At 45.2% G+C, this 18,255-nt stretch overlaps 1 pseudogene; it reads left to right on the top strand.

The window, feature by feature from the left end:
- Nucleotides 1-468: 468 nt before the first annotated feature.
- LOC132820618 (small ribosomal subunit protein eS24-like) overlaps nt 469-18,255 on the top strand; it is a 53,205-nt pseudogene continuing 35,418 nt past the window's right edge.

Here is an 18,255-nt window from a genome sequence, read left to right on the forward strand (position 1 = left end):
CAGTAGTTTGCATTAATCTTAGGCCTTGGAACGTAGCTATCTCAGAGTGCGGAAGGAGCTTGAACTGAAGATGACAGTGGAACCCATAGGGTTTAATAGGCATCAATTCAAGTTAGTTATGACTTTAAGCAACAGGTGTACTATAATAAATTGTACACCCCTCAGTATCACTGATATGGAGTGTTTTGTCGGCTGCATGAGCCAGGAAGATCATTCAACTCACTGAACTGCTGCTATTGTTAGATCTTATAATAACGCAGACAATTTGCATGTCTTTTCCTTATTTTTATCATTTTTACATTCAAACATATATCGAATCTTTGATGGGGAAATGCAAGATCAAAGAGGAGGCTTAGCCTCAAACATGTCACCTAGGCTTCAACACCTTCAAGAAAAAAGGTGGATGGTTCTCACCTCTACAAGAGAAGGGGCAGAATCTTACGGCCTGAGCAACATAGCTATGGCGAGATGTGTCGCAGAATCAGACGAGAAGCGAAGTAAGGCCCATCTCGATATCAAGATGGGGCCCATGCAGTCATTTGGGCTCTGCCGATGCCTCAGCTAAATATATGGGCATATGATTGAAAAATGTACAGACCTGTATATAAAAACGATAAATTTTGATCTCTGTATGTAAATGTTTACATATGTATGGCATGACCAACTGTACAGACCATCAAATTATTTTATGAATAAAGTATATTTTTGAAATAAAAAAATCTCGATATCAAGATTGGCACAGTCAGAGTCTGGATAAAGGGATGGGGAGCTGAATGCCAGGCAGAACACCACCTCTCTTCTGCCTGTCTGGTGGGGTAGGAGAGGGGGGATGTTTTTCTCTGTGGATAAAAGAGAGACCGATATTACAGGGTTGAAAGTGGGGTGGCACAGCTAATGATGTTGGTGCAGAGTTCTGGATTAGTGAGGAGAGGGTAAGCAGTTTTAGTGGCACTGGATTGAGTGAGGGCCATTGGGGCAAGATGTTGCAGGCATTGGTGAGAGTGGTAGAGCATGGGGCTTGGTGGGAGATACATTCACTAGCAGAGATAGAGTGAGGGTGAGGTATCAGGAGACAAAATGATAGCACTGATCCTGGCCAAGTGCAAATGGTCATTGATTGTCTTCCAACATTATTGGGCATTTCTCCAGATGTCTGATACTGTTTTAATCCAGGTGGAAACCTCAGATGATGTGATGTTATGGATCCATTACTGTTCCTGCAGGTCGATGAAGCCTCATTTCAGCATCACACTGTCCAGCAAGACCTCCAGGTCCATATCTGCAAAGTAGGGCACTGATGTCCCCCTGTCTGTCATGTCCAGGGCACGTATCAGTCACTGTGAAAGGCAGTTCTGGACTGACAGTGCTTATTCAGGTGCACAATAGGCTTTTATAAATGGCACAGGCACAAGGGTTTCTGCTGAATTCCAGGATATCCAGTGAGTGGTGAATTGTTCCGGGAACAATGCATAGCAACTTGCGGCAAAGAATCGTATGTGTGAGATGTCATAGGGGTGTGGTTGGCCATTAATGAGGGGAGTCAGATGAGGTTTCATGAGTGAATTTGTTGAGCTTTGCAGTGAGAATCACTCCACCACAACTCAACATAACTCACACTTCACCAAAATACAATTAGATTCAGTTACAAAACGTCAGGCTATGCCTAAGGCTCGACCTCCCCACAACAATAACATGCCATGGACAGTCTTAGAAAGACAGAGTGCGGGGCTGTCACTCAAGTCTGCCTTTTGTTAACTGGCAGCTCTAGCAGTCCTGGCAGTGGGCCCTCGATAGGGATTGCAAGGCATTCCTGAGAATGAGGAGCTCACTGAGAGAGTTAAGTCTGGGTTTTGCATGGAAAGGGTTTGGGCAGCCTAGGGAGGAAAGTGAGGGCTCAGCTGGATGGCCGGGGCAGGGAGAATTGCAGCTGCTTACAAAGCACTTCAGCGCATGCCACATCCAAATCATGGACTTCCATTTCTTTCTGTCATCACAACAAATTTGTTCAAATAAAAGCTTTTCAAATTGCACACACCTGTTGCCACCCAGCAAAATAGGACATATTAAAGGCCTTAAGTAAGCAATGATTGGCTAGTTAAGGACCTCAGTAGGTTTAAGGGTGAATGAGCTAGTGGACACATTACCCACTGTTGTATTCTAGGGATTGGGTCAGGTGTGGGTAGTAAGTTGGTGAGCTAAGAAGGTGGCCTGTCAGATCCAGCCCTGTGCGGCAGGCACTGTCATTGCTACCCTCAAGTCCTGTGCTACAGCAACCCTCTAGAAACAAACAGCACAACAGTCATCTGGACAAGTTGACACTTTCTGTTCATTTCTATTTTGAGAGCTGAAGCCAGTTTAGAAAACATGGCTCAGGAACTACCCTTGAACACCAGGTTTTCAGCTGCTATGAATGAAATCCCACACTGGAAGGATCAATCTGGCCACATCAGAGGAATAAATCGGTGAACCAATCATAGCTGAATGGTTGCTTTTTGTGATCCAGCTGCAATTTGCGATATTATGTTTTACATTACATTCCTTTGGATGGCTTAACTCCTAATTAATAGGCAGCAAAGTGGACAAAGATATTTTGCCAATTGGGCAGTAACTGTGTAATTACCATCTATTTACCACCCAAATAGTACTCATGGCTGTACAGAGGTCAATTCTACGGAAGGCTTTTAGCCATAATTCTTTCTAAGTGTTTGATTTTGAAAAGTGTTGGTCAGACTCCCTCAAGCTCCATTATCAATCATTCTAAATCTCTCTTCATTTCACTGGAATTTATGAATGCAAATGTGCCAGACAATCAGCCTCTGCGATTGTGGTAGTAATTACTCGTGTTTTCAAATCTAAATAGCTCTTTGGAGCCAACACCAGCTGCATCCATTGTCAGGAACAGTGCAGCATGCTCAAAACTGCCCGGAAACCTTTCTCACCCAGTTTATCGTAACTTCACAAGCCCTGCTCCTTTCCTGGTGGCAGCTGCTAACTTCTGTTAGCTTCACAGATTGTGACAGCTTTTTAAGTGTTTGTCAAATTGACTGGGCTTGGTGACAGTGTGTGCTGTGAGGAGGATGTTATAAGGCTGCAGGGTGACTTGGACAGGCTGACGGAGTGGGCAAACGCTCAGCAAATGCAATACAATGTGGATAAATGTGAAGTTATCCACATCAGTCACAAAAAACAGGAAGGCAGATTATTATCTGAATGGTGGCAGTTTAGGAAAAGTTGAGGTGCAGTGAGACCTGGATGTAATGGTGGAGCAGTCAATGAAGGTGCAACATGCTAACGGCATGCTCTCGTTCATAGTGAGACGATCTGAGTATCGGAGTAAGGATATTTTGCTGCAGTTATACAGAGCCTTGGTGAGGCCACATCTTGAGTATTGTGTACAGTTTTGGTTTCCTTGTCTGAAGGAAGGACATTCTTGCTATTGAGGAAGACCATTGATGGTTCACCAGACTGATTCCTAGGATGGCAGGACTGACAACGAGGAAATATTGGCTCGATTGGGCATTTACTGACTGAAATTTATAAGAATGAGTGGGGGGGAGGGGGCGTTCTCATAGAAACACATAAACTCCTGATGGGAGTGGACAGGCTAGATGCAGAATGAATATTCCTGATGTTGGTGAAGTCCCGAACTGGGGATCACATTCTAAGAATAAAGGGTAAACCATTCAGGACTGAGATGAGGAAGAATGTCTTCACTCAGAGTTGTAAACCCATGGAATTCTCTCCCACAGGAAGCTGTTGGTGCTGGCTCATTAGATATATTCAAGAGGGAGCTGGACATGGTCCTTGCAGATCAAGGGATTAAGGGACATAGAGAGGGGGCAGGAATGGGATACTGAGATTGCATGATCAGATTGAATAGCGGTGCAGGCTTAAAGGGCTGAATGGCCTATTCCTGCTCCTATTTTCTATGTTTCTATGTTCCTGTGTTTCTACATCAAATCATCTTGGCACAGCAAATCTCGGAAAATCAGGAGAAAGGAACGTGTGTCTGTCAAGATGCCTGCCTCTTTTCCTGTCTATCCAAAGGACAGTGGGTCAAGTGAACCTCAAAACACATTGATTGTGTGTTTTTCCTCTTAACAGTCTCTTGACATCCTGCTCATAGCACACACTGCCACCCAGCCTGGTCAGTTTGACAAACTCTTAAAAGGCTGTCACAATCTGTGAAGCTAGGACAGGGGGGTAGATACCACAATTCTGGAGAGGCGAAGGGGAGATGGAGCCAGGCAATGTAATACCTGCTGGGATAGGTGAGAGTTGCTACTTCCATCCCAGGTCCTTGCATTAATCAAGTGGCAGAGATTAATACCAGCAGGGTCTTGCCAGAGGGACAAGGTGGGCCTGTCTCACCCACTCTGCAGTCAGCATGCCAGATCCCCAACACCACCATAAAGTCCAGTCATATTCTTTCCATTATGTTGTATAAATGATGACAGGAGCAAAATTTCCCCAGGGTTTCTCCTGCTCTGAGCAGCAATTTAGGCAGAGGTCCAGCTGTAAATGGTGAACATCAAGCTGCAGTGGAGCTAGGTGGAGATCCCTTGCATAAAACATAATTAACAGAAAATATGTTAATATTTGTCGTGTCATGGTGAGATTTGACTCATTGACTACAGTATTGAGTGTAGTGCAACAAATTCCATATTCATCAATTCCCTAATATTAATGGCCCTTGCATGGAAAACCAATGGACAGAAAATGAGCTCTTTTAAACCTACATTTAGGTGAGACAGCATCTGACAAAACCCTAACCACATGGTTTATGGAAACTTATGAAAGGAGAATGGAAATTTCAGAATAACAGTATCTGGGATGATGATACACCCCAGCGCCTGCGGCGCTAACTAATCTCCAAAGGTCTGTACCAGTGGACACCACACACACTCCTTCTTGACAGATATTTGATCATGATGTAACTCCTCTCACAGTTAGAATGTGAGGCAAACTGTCAGGCACGATAATCCATCATGCAAAGCTTTTCACTGTGCCTCGGTACATGTGACAATAAATTCAATTCAATTCCATCCACGGCCCACTGCCTGGACCTGTTAATGGTCACTTTGTCCAAGCCCAGCAGTAGGCCCATGAGGACGCCTTTGGACCTAGTTGTCCCTCCTCACACAAAGTGCCCACGTATCAGTATCATGGGCAGAAGGGCATAACACTGGCAATTTGCAGACCAATCTTGTTAGCATGATTAGCATCGGCTGTGCCCAACTGTACTATTGACCTTTATTTAGTGCTAGACACTAGCCTTGACTATTTTTAAGTGGGTACACCTACAGTCATACTCAAGAAGGTGGCAGAGCAGCACGGCTGCTTTGGGCTCTTCCCCGGAGCTCAACCACCTAATACCTTTCCTTTTCTTTCTTTTTGCTTATGTTCTTTATCTTTCATCTTCTCTTTTGTGTTTCTTTACTTTGGAACCTTTCTGTGGCAGTTTAGTTGGTAACATTGGTGAGGGAGCTGGAGCAAACCATGCATGGAATGGCGGCTTCTTCCAGTTGCTCCTCTCAGAACCGACAGAGGATGCAGTTCTCACGGCGGCTGGAGGCCATGGTGGTGGCAGCAGCTGTGGCGTCCTCCTGGCATTCGAAACTGGCAGCAGCGGGCATCACAGAGCTCCTCTAGTGATCAGAGGTGATGGCGCCAGCAAAGTTTTCAAGGTGACGCCACCGGCAATGCGACATTAGATTAGATTACTTACAGTGTGGAAACCAGGCCCTTCGGCCCAACAAGTCCACACCGACCCGCCGAAGCGCAACCCACCCATACCCCTACATTTACCCCTTACCTAACATGGGCAATTTAGCATGGCCAATTCACCTGACCCACACATCTTTGGACTGTGGGAAGAAACCGGAGCACCCGGAGGAAACCCACGCAGACACGGGGAGAACGTGCAAACTCCACACAGTCAGTCGCCTGAGTCGGGAATTGAACCCGGGTCTCAAGTGCTGTGAGGCAGCAGTGCTAACCACTGTGCCACCGTGCCGCCCACATCTTGAAGGAGGGTGAGCAGCCGGAGCAAGAGTTTGGAAGAGACGGCAGCGATGACCTGGTCTGGCAGCGGAGCTAGGGACTCCTAATTGCTATAGGCCCAGAGCAGGGACACCAGGCAGTGGGGAGGCAGCGCAGCAGCAGCACAGTAGGCCGGGACTCCTGGCATCATTGAGGTGACAGCAGAGCCGGAGTCTCCTGCCAAGCTAGTGTGGATTCAGCACAGAACCCAGTATCAACAGGGGCAGTACTGGCAAGATAGCCCATTGGCAAAGAGATCGCACCTGAAGAGTGGCAATTCCGACATTGGTGGGTCTGGCACAGGTGGCAGCGGGGCAGTGGAGGCAGGATGGCAATGGAGATGTCGTTTGTGAGCCGGCTCAGGACTATCCTCCAGTTATTTTTTTTCCCCCCTTTTTATTCTTAAACTATTCAAAATGGCACCTGATTGCAGCGACTGTAAAAGCTTTTCACTGTATTTTGCAGCATTAAACACTGTAAAATGCAAGTGACGATCAGTCATTCATTCTTAAGATTTTCCAACACAGGTCACACAGTTGCATGTCCTAGCTGCTAATATCAATCAATGAGTTCAATGGGAATGAACTTGTCTTTATGTGCTTGCTTATCTGAGCACCTGCACTTTTGTAGCAATGTTGGCAAAGATTACAAACGGCAATCTTTGCTGAATGATTATAGGATAGGATGTCTAGAAGTTGCGTCAGGAGCTCTGAGAGCAATCAAACCAACACCTTGATGGTGAAACAACTTGACCGAGTGTATCCAGACTCTCACAATAAAGGAACATAGGAAGCTGAGTGTTAGCACCTGGTGGCTGAGATAATTACCCCTCAGCTCTTTTTCCTGTATAATAGACACATTGTTTTGTACATGCTGCATGCAGGCAGACTGCATCCTCCAAAAAAAAAAGCTGATTTGAGTCCAGGGGCTGTTCAAGTGTATGAAAGTATTGTACAGAGAGGCTTTGATGTGGCTTCAGGCCTCAGCAGGCTCAAGGCCTACATTTTCTCTGAGAAGCGACAGTATGTAATATGATTGTACCTGTGAGGACAATTGCTAACATTGCAAATCCTACTTTATTTTTAATCTATCATGTGAATCAACAGGACCTGTGCATCTGTCATCAGATTAAGCACTGAATCAAAGCTGTTAATTTGCTTTGAAGTAACTTTATCGACGTGCCTCACTATATAAAAAAACAGAGGTAAGATCAGTTAGCGGCAGATCAAAATAGTTTAAGGATCAAAAACGCTCTTGTGGTATTTATTACTCACCTGATCTGGCCATTCATTTGTCAACCACATATTAAGATGTAAACGCATTGATATAAATTAAGAACTTGAGAGCGAACTGACAGTCATTCCAGCTGCTATAAATGTCTTCCTTCAGGCAGCATGTTGCTCAATCTAGTGCCTCTTCATATGGGAGTCAGATTAGTTTGGAAGCTTCACCTTAATAGAGTTTGGGAGGTGGTGTTGATGAGGATACATTATACATACTGTAATTGAAATTCATTTTTAATAAATTACCTGTCATATAATTACAGAAGAACCTAGGTATGGAACAACAGGTTCAGTGTAAATAGTGCTCCCCTCTCATTACAGAAATCCCTGGAGCAGTCTAGCACTAGTTCACAGTGTAAACACAGCTATTATCCTGAGAGACCTTCATTATTGAAGTGTCAGCCATGGCTCAAAAGCAGTATGCTTTCCTCTGAGTCAAAAGCTCAAGCCTCACTCAAGAGGCATAGACATGTAGGCTAGCATTCCAGCACAGCACAGTGTTGGAAGTACTATCTTTCAGATCATATGTTAAACTGTCTGCCTCACAGGTAGATGTGAAAGATTACAAAGCGTTCTTTGACAAAGAACAGTGACGCTCTCCCTATTTCACTCCAACCTCCATAACTTATACTAATTCCCACATTACTCCTGTTCTCACTGACCTGCATTGGTTCCTGGTCAAGCATTGGCTCAATTTTAAAATTCTCAGCTTTTTTCCAAATCCCTCCCTGCAGCTTTACCCCTCCCTGCAGCTTTACCCCTCCTGCAGCTTTACCCCTCCCTGCAGCTTTACCCCTCCCTGCAGTTTTACCCCTCCTGCAGCTTTACCCCTCCTGCAGCTTTACCCCTCCCTGCAGTTTTACCCCTCCGGCAGCTTTACCCCTCCCTGCAGCTTTACCCCTCCTGCAGCTTTACCCCTCCCTGCAGCTTTACCCCTCCTGCAGCTTTACCCCTCCCTGCAGTTTTACCCCTCCTGCAGTTTTACCCCTCCCTGCAGCTTTACCCCTCCCTGCAGCTTTACCCCTCCCTGCAGTTTTACCCCTCCTGCAGCTTTACCCCTCCTGCAGTTTTACCCCTCCCTGCAGTTTTACCCCTCCTTGCAGCTTTACCCCTCCCTATCTTTGTAGTACACTCCAGCCCCACAGCTTTCTGACAGATCAGTGCTCCTTTAATTCTGAACTCTTGACAGTTGTGATTTTAATTGCTCCACCTTTGGTCAGTGCACTTTCGGTTAGCCAGACCCCACGCTCTGAAATTGCCTCTCTCCACCTCTCTACTTCGCCATCCTCCCTTAAGACATTGCTCTGAATCCACTTCTTTGACCAAGCTTTTAGTTACTTGACCTGATCCCTCTGTATATGTGGCTCAGTATCATGCTTTGTTTTACAATGCTTTTGAGTAGTGCCTTGGACTGTATCTATTATGTTAAAGGCACAATATAATTTGTTGCTGTTGAGCTAAAAAAAATTCCTGAGACAGCATTAAACCAGATCGACAATCTGGCCATTAGGACTGTTTGTGAAAGCTTGCTACTCCTACTACTGTTGAGTCACGGCTGGCATTTCAATAATTGCCAACAGTGACCACCTTTCAAAAAGTGTTTAAAATCACTGAAAAGTTCTTTAGGTTGTCTCAAGTTCATGCAAGGTGCTAGACAAATGCAAGCTTCTCTTAGTGCAGTTAGCTGATTGCATTGAGACTTGTATAATACATCAGTTTTGAGGAAACAAGTTTTTTGGTGCTGAACTGATTTGTAGCAGGTCAGGCAGCAGGCAAGGAACAGGAAATTCGACGTTTCGGGCATAAGCCCTTCATCAGGAATGCCCGAAACGCCGAATTTCCTGTTCCTTGGATGCTGCCTGACCTGCTGCGCTTTAACCAGCAACACATTTTCAGCTCTGATCTCCAGCATCTGCAGACCTCACTTTTTCCTTTTCGCTGAACTGATTTGGTTGGCCACACATTCTCAGACTAGGGCCTGATTTTTTTTGCACAGGACAAGAGGATTTCTGTCTGAGTGAGGGTCAGAGCTGGGAGGCCAGGCCCCAAACCTGGTCCCCATGCTCATGGGGGGTGGGACGGAGGTTTGTAATTTGCACATTTGCAGATTGCAAAGGTAACTGCAACTGTTAAAATGCAGTTTTGGGCTTACCACTCCCCTGTTAAAGTGTTAAGAGCAAATGGTAGGGGAGAGGCATGAGTTGCACAGGAACAATATGGGCTTGGGTAGAGGACCATAGGTTGGATTGGAAGTATGATGGCTCATGGTGATGTGGATAAAGGGACATCGGTTGGCATGGCAACTACATGGGGTAGCTGGACCGATGAAATGTAGGGCTCAAAGGGATTTGAGAGGTATTTGGTGGAGTGCTGATTTTTGATTTATTCTTTCTTGATAATATTCAAAAGTACCAAGACCAGCCTCTGGCACAGTCTGCCTTCACACCTGACACCCCCTCCTCTCTCCCCACCCCATCACAGCTTTCAGTTCCCCCCATAGGCAGGGACTGTGACTCCCATTTCCACCTGCCCCTCTGCACTTTTGCTCAGCTCGAGACTGTGACATCAGGAGTTGCCCCGAATCCACAGTCCTGACGTGGGAGCGAAAGTTAGGCTTTTGTCATTGTGCAGAACAGCCAAAGGAGTCAGTTATGTGCCACTCAAGCTTTTGTAAAAGTGGACCTAATGTGGAGATGACTTGGATAAACGAGTTTTGGCATTATTTCTACCACAAAAACCCATCTGGGTCGCTGGTCTTTCAGGGAAAGAAATCCAACTACCTTCCCTGGTCTGGCCTGTATGTGACTCCAGATCTACAGCAATGTGGTTGACTCTTAACTGCCCTCTAGGCAATTAGGAATGAGCAATGTTCCCCTAACCAGTCACATGCACAGCTTGTGAATGAATTTTAAAAATGAAGAGGATTTGCATTAAACTCTCCCTACCAGGGGATTATGTAAATTACAATAATTTAAAAGGTGAGTAAGTTTATCAAAGTTTTCTAATACTTGTCCATTAAAATTCTTGCTTCTAAATTTTTGCAACTATCCTTTGTGTTTTCCTTTAATTTGGGACAGCAATTCACTTTGTTAACAAGAAAGACAGATCCTTTCAGCTCTGCTTTTCCTGCAGGTCTTACTTCAAGAAATTTAAAAATCATACAACACCAGGTGAGAGTCCAACAAGTTTATTTGGATGCACTAGCTTTTGGAACTAGCTCTGAAAAGACATGAGCATGGGTTCAATCCCCATACCACTGAGGTTACTACAAAGGATTCTCCTTCTCAACCTCTCCCCTTGCCTGACGTATGGTGAGCATCATTTTAAACCCCACCACCAGTCATCTCTGTCTCAGGAGAGAGCAGTTGTATGTCTGGTGGGACTGCAACTTTTATTATTATTCCTACCAATATGCATTCCTTGAAAATATTTCTTCCTAAACCATCTTAATCTCTCATATTCATAATTAAGTTCTTAGAAATGGTCTTGTTAATATTATCTTCACGATCAGTTGTTACTTTCACACTTACAAATATTTATATATTATATATATAAATATTTAATCCTTCAATGAATGGTCCAATTATCCATTATGTTGACAGTTTAGGATCATTCCCATAAAAAACATTTAACTTTCTAAACTAGCATGTGTCCTGATCTGCTAATGTTACATTGACCAGGGATTAAATGGACACCAGCGTCATTGAAATTATTTCACTGAATAGACACAAGTCCATGTGTGTGACTTGGGCGATAAACTACAGATCAGTTTTTCAAAAGGAAAAGCTGAAATTATACCAAAATCAGCATCACCCAATTGCAGAGCATACTGCACTTCCATAACTCACTTAACATACAGCAGCACTGGCAAAGCAAACATTTTCTTGTTTAGATTATCTTCATGACGTCACCGTGCACTGACCATCATCTCCCAGACTGTACATAACCTCATCACCTTAGGAGATCTCCCACCCACAGGTTCCAACCTCATAGTTCAGGAACCCTCACCTCCCGGTTCTGCCTCCTACCCAAGATTCACAAACCTGACCACCTTGACCGACCTATCATCTCAGCCTGCTCCTGCCCCACCGAAATCATCTCCACCTACCTCAGTATTGTCCTATCCCCCAGTCCATGAACTCTCCATATATATTCGGGATACCACCCACACCCTCCACCTCCTCCAAAACTTCTGTTTCACTGGCCCCCAATGCCTCATTTTCACCATGGACATCCAGTCCCTGTACACCTCCGTCCACCCTGATCAAGGCGTCCAGGGCCTCCTCTCCTGGCATTCCCACCAGTACCCCTTCACTGACACTCTTATTCATTTGGCTAACCTGGTGCTCATCCTCAACAATTTTGCCTTTGAATCATCCCAGTTCGTCCAGATGAACAGGGTAGCCATGGACATCTGCATGGGCCCCAGCTATGCCTGGTCTTTGTTGTCTACATAGACCAGTCCATCTTCCGTAGTTACACTGGCACCACTCCCCACCTCCTCCTCTGCTACATTGATGACTGCATCGATGCCACCTTGTGCTCCCAGAGGAGGTTGAAAAGTTCATCAATTTCACCAACACACTCCACCCTCACCTCAAGTTCACCTGGACCATCTCTGACACCTCTCTCCCCTTCCTGGACCACTCCATCTCCATCAACGATGCCCGACTCAACACTGACATTTTCTACAAACTCACCAACTCCCACAGTACCTGGATTACAACTCCTCCCACCCTGTCTCCTGCCAAAATGCTATCCTTTATTCCCAATTCCTTCGCCTCCGCCACATCTGCTCCTGGTAGGACCAGTTCCATCACAGAACACACCAAATGGCTTTCTTCTTTAAAGGCTGCAATTTCCCCTTCCATGTGGTTGATGATGCCCTCCAGCTCATCTCATCCACATCCCACACCTCCACCCTCAAACTCCACCCCTCCAACCTCAACAAGGACAGAAACCCACTGGTCCTCACCTTCCACCCACCCCTACCCCCACCAACCTCCATGTGCATTGCATCATCCTCCAATATTTCAGCCACCTTTAGATGGACCTCACCAACAGAAATATATTTCCCTCCCCACTCCTATCCGCTTACTGTAAAGGCAGTTCACTCCGCGACGACCTTATCAGGTCCACGCCTGCATCCCCCTCCCCCCCCCCTCCAACACCCAACCTCCCCTCCCGGCACCTTCCCCGACACTGCAGGAATTACAAATCCTGCGCCCACCATCTCCCTCACTTCCGTCCAAGGCACCAAAGGAGCCTTCTACATCCATCAAAGTTTTACCTGCGCTTCCACACGTATATCATTTACTGTATCCATTGCTCCCGATACGCTGTCCTCTACATGGGGAAACAGAACACCTACTCACAGAGTGCTTCAGAGAACACCTCCAGGACACCCACACCAAACAACCCCACCACTCAGTGGTCGAAAACCTCAACACTCCCTCCCACTCTGTCGAGGACACGCAGGTCCTGGGCCTCTTCCATAGCCATTCCCTTACTACCCGAAGCCTGGAGGAACAACACCTCATCTTCCGCCTCAGGACCCTCCAACCCCACAACATGGATTTCATCAGCTCCCTCATTTCCCTCCCCCACCTTATCCCACTTCCAACCTTCCAGCTCAGTACTGCCCTCATGACCTGTCCCATCTGTCCATCCTCCTTCCCAACTATCTGCACCACCCTCTCGTCCATCTGACCTATCGCCTTTAGCCCCAACCTTTTGTACTCTTAGCTATCTTTGCACTAATCCCACCCCCTCACCCCCTAGGCTCCCAGCCTCATTCTTGATGAAGGGCTTTTGCCTGAAATGTCAATTTTCCTGCTCTTCGGATGCTGCCTGGCTTGCTGTGCTTTTCCAGCACCACACTCCTGACTCTAATCTCTAGCATCTGCTGTCCTCACTTTCGCCGTTCTATGGGCTGCAGAGTGAAGACATGGGCAGAATTGAATAATCTAGGAGAAAGTGAGGACTGCAGATGCTGGAGATCAGAGCTGAAAAATGTGTTCCTAAAGAAGGGCTTATGCCAAAACGTCTATTCTCCTGCTCCTTGGATGCTGCCTGACCTGCTGCGCTTTTCCAGCAACACATTTTTCAGAATTGAATAATCGACAGATACACCCAGCTGGGTTAACATTTACCTATCTCTGCTGTGCAAACTAATACGAAGGCACCTTGTAAAATGAAGTGAAATGATCAACTGTTTGATGGATTCACAAAGCTGCACTGTACTGTTGATTTGTTCTGAGCCTCTTGATTCTAATAGAGAATCTAATCTAGGCCTTATGGTGACTTTCTTTTCGATTTCAATGACATTTTGGCCAAATGACCAAGTTGATGTGTAAAATGACGTAGTTCTAAAAACTGCAGCAATATTTGCAATCAAAGTGCAGTCACAAGTTAAAAATATATTGCCTCTGTGAACAGCTCAACATGCACCAAGGCCGCCATATTTTCAATAATCATCAAGGGAGTGAGAGAACACAGCTACCTTGAGGTTTCCTCTGTGTGCTTTCTCTCCCTCAGCTGGCTGCTGCTCTCCCAGTATTCAGAGACCCTCCTGTTGACCTTCCCAACACGGGAGTGCATGGAGCCAACATGGTGAGTGGTCCTTCTCAGTCATTCTTTGGCTAAAACCTTCCAAAATAACCAGTTGTGTCACACCAATGCAATGTGGAATCAGGACTCTGAAACAGTCTTGAAGTCAGGATCCTAACATCAAGTGGAAACGTAGATCTTTGACTTTCTTTTCCAAATCGTCATCACCGTGCGTAGAGAAAATCTTCTGCCCATTCTGGTGCAAGAACAGAAAATGAAATGAAAGAAGACTTTTGGGGTGCTGCAGCCATTTTCTTGGCACTGTTTTATTTTCTTTAATCCCAGTTCCAGCTGAAAAATGGAGTGTGTGCCTAATTCAGAAAAACAGTTGTGGTCCCAGTACAGCTTGCACAGAATTGACGTAATAACCTCCCATGACACCTATTTTCACAGCCTGCATTGTGGGGCCCTGGACAAAGTGGAGATTCCTGAAATGAAAATGAACAAGGCTGCAAATACTCAGTAGGCCCGGGCAGCGTCTGTGAGGAGAGGGGCTTTCGACATTTCAAATCGAGTAGGACACCTCTTCAGAACTGAAAGCAGGCAGGAATCTGCTGAGTTATTGTTGAAAGGCAGAATAAAAGGGAGGATCTTGGCTCAGGATTGGTCAGCGGTGATTAACTGACTGAGGTACCTTGAAGAAAAAAGCAAAGGATGGTAAAATGGTTGTATTGAAGAAACAAAGGAGGGATGAGCTACCAGAGGAAATGGTGGAGGCTAGTACAATTGCAATATTTAAGAGGCATTTGGATGGGTATATGAATAGGAAGGGTTTGGAGGGATATGGGCCGGGTGCTGGCAGGTGAGACTAGATTGGGTTGGGATATCTGTTCGGCATGGATGGGTAGGACCAAAGATGCTGTACATCTTTATGACTCTATAACAGCTCAAAAAACATGAGGAACAAGATTTGGGCTGGGATATAGCAAAGAAAGAGAAGGATCAAAATCGATTCATGGTGTAAAATTGGTGAATTCAATGTTGGGTCCAGGAGTCTGTGTAATGCCTGAAGAGGCGCTGTTTCACCAGCACTTCTCTGGAACACTGGAGCAGATCGAAATGTTTGCATGAAAGGGAGATGACAAACTAAAATACTGCAACACTGAGGCTGTGAGCAGTTCAAATCTGGAGATTGGTCTCATGGGTCTCTGAGGGAAACGATCACTGGGATAGGGGTAATTGCACATAGTATAGGGACACGAGAAGGTCATGGGAGGGAATTGGTAGCTTCTTGAGGGCGAGTGCATCGTCTCGATGTGGGAAGAGTGTCGGGCCAGCAAGGACATTAGCAACTTGTCAGTCTGTTCTTGGGAGAGAGTGGAGCAGGAAGACTTTAAGGGAATAAATAAACAAGAGTAGAGTGAAAGGTCAGTGGAGTATAATGGGGAGGACAATTCTTGTCTCCCAGGTGGAGTTTGCAAGTTCCTGCATACAACGCAAAGTTGAAACCTTACCATATTGATGCACAGCTGAAAATGTGTTGCTGGTTAAAGCGCAGCAGGTCAGGCAGCATCCAAGGAACAGGAAATTCGATGTTTCAGGCCAGAGTCCTTCATCAGGAATGGATGCACAATCAGGTTTTGCTATCCACAAAGAGCAACCAAAGTGGGAGAAGAATTCAGGCTTCCTAAAGGGCAAGCCAGTCATTAGGAGTCCAGGGATTACACAATATCTTTTGGTGTGAACTTGTCTCTTCAGAATTAAGCAGAACCTAAACATTTTGCACACCATCCAATTCTGCCCTCACAAAGTACAGATTGAGACAACATTGTGCCCCAGTTGCTGTTTAGTCATCTATAATGCCAATGTGCATCATGGAGCAAGGCACATTGCCTCAATAATTGACCTTCTCCATTGGCCAAGACGTGGTCTTGGAGATGTCAAGATTGTGTGAATAAGCAAGAGGAGTATGACTTGAATTTGCAGCTGCCATATCCTCATCAACAAACAAAGGCTTTTAGTGCAGGGATCCGGTGGTATGGCTGGGAAGAGGGGAAGTGGCAGAATATGGATAGGTCTTAGCTACAGTGCCATGCCTAAACTCCAGGCAAGGTTCACCCAATTCATTATAATTGCAGAAAAGAGACCCCAAATCCTGAAACTGGTGGATGAGAAAGGGTGATTTGGCTCCCCTTCTTTCTTTAGCTGCTCTTTCGGTTGGCTGCAACAAGGTTAATTTTAAAGCGAATCTCTTCCCTTATAAATAACTCTCTCCCAGATCTAAATGAATTTACACTTCTAAAAAAGCCAATTTAACAAGGCTTCCTTGAGTTTAATAAGATTGAATTTGTTCATTATTACACATGAGAAGAATTGGTTAAAAAAGAACAAATATGCACACAGATTAAAATGAGAGGTGATTTCTAAAGCGATAACAATTAAAAAGCAGATGCAAACATAATTCTCTGAATTGTTGACAGGGAGCAGATAGTTGAACATTGTAGCCTTACAGTGAAAGTTCTCGGTAATAATGATGCTGGGAGTTGAACAGTTGATTTCACAGTCTTTAGTTTTGCAGATTGGTTGAGATTTTGTAATTCTGATTCTCTTGTCTGGCTGCTAGCACTCAGAGTGAAAGCATCTCTTTACCACAACAGGGATGACTAGGGGATAGTACTTTGACTGTGACCTTCACAGTATGCTAATACTTGAACCCAGACTGGTACATACAAAAACATCCAGTCCAATTAGCAGACTCCAATAGAATTGACTCTGGCTTTTTAACCCCTGTCCTTGTGTGTTCTGTGAAAATGCAAAACATGTCTACAGTTTCAGACATAATCCACCTGGGATAGCTTGCTGTTGGTGACACCAGCTCCTTATGAGGTGGCACGGTGGTTAGCACTGCTGCCTTATCAGTGCTAAAGACCTGTGTTCAATTCCCACCTCAGGCAACATGTCTATGTAGAATTTGCATATTCTCTGTGTGGGTTTCCTCCCACAGTCCAAAGATGTGCAGATTAGGTGAATTTGCCATGCTAAATTGCCTGTAGTGTTAGATGTAGGGGAATGGGTCTGGGTGGGTTGCTCTTTTGGAGGGTCGGTGTGGACTTGTTGGGCTGAAGGGCCTATTTCCACACTATAAATAATCTAAACTTATTACAGAGTCAAAGCATCAAACAGTGTAGATACAGGCCCTTCGACTCACCACATCTATGCAGACTAACAAACACTGAATTACACTGATCCCATTTACCTGCATTTGGTCCATAGCCCCCTACGCCCTGGCAGTTTAAGTGATCATCCAGCTACTTTTAAATAGCTGTGATAATACCTGCTTCCACTAGCCTCTCATTCCATATTTCTACCACCCTCTGAGTGAAAAACCATTTCCTCAGATCTCCTGAATCCACTGACTTCTCATCTTCAACTTGCATGCTCTGGTCTCATAAATGTCTGCTTTGGGGAAAGGATTCTCCTGATCCTTCCTGTGTCTACCTCTTATATTTTTGTGTATGTCATTCGGGTTCTCCCACAGCCACCTCTGTTCCAAGGAAGACAGATCGAGCCTATCCAGTGGCGAATTTCCTTTCCACCTTCTCCAGTGCAATCACCTCCTTCCAATAATGGGGTGAGCAGAACAATATCCAGTATTCCATCTGTGGCCTAACCAACATTATATAAAGTTGTAACAATGCTTCGTTGCTTCTATATTCTATGCCCTAGTAATCCTTGTAGTCACAGGAAATTACACTTCAGTATGTGATGTGCCTCTTCCCCTTTTTGAAGAGATGTTGTTTGAATTTGCCTGCACATTGTAGGTATGACTTTCAAGGCTCTCTCTCTCTGTCTCTCTTTCTCTCTCTGTCTCTCCCCCTATCCAGGCAGGCAATTCATTTACATCCCCAGCTATGTCAAATCACTTTTAAAAGAATACGTTTTAGAATTACTTGTTAAAAATGTCCACACTACTTAGGGTTCTGACCCTGGTCATGACCGCAGAAAAGGATTCCATTCCCTTAATGTCCAACTAATTTGTTACCACAACAGCCAGGTAATGCACTGGATAGCTCGGGAGCTGTTGTGACTCATATATCTGAGACCACTCATAGATGCCAGTTTCTTTCAAAGGCCCTCGATTTATACAAGGTGGTTCCTGGGTGCCAAGGGACACCCCTGGTGAGAATGGCTGGCTTGCTCACCAAGTAACTCACAAAGCATCTTTTTGGCGTGGATAAGTTAGCCAGGCCTTGGTAGATATGACACCATCCAATATGACAACACTATATTTTAATTCCTAAATGGAAAATTCTGCCCAAGCAGTTTGACAGAACAGTGCCTCTATTTCAGTGGTGCTCCATTCAGTCCAACACCACACACA

The sequence above is a fragment of the Hemiscyllium ocellatum genome, chromosome 12 (genome assembly GCF_020745735.1).
Source record: "Hemiscyllium ocellatum isolate sHemOce1 chromosome 12, sHemOce1.pat.X.cur, whole genome shotgun sequence".
NCBI classification, from domain to species: Eukaryota; Metazoa; Chordata; class Chondrichthyes; order Orectolobiformes; family Hemiscylliidae; genus Hemiscyllium; species Hemiscyllium ocellatum.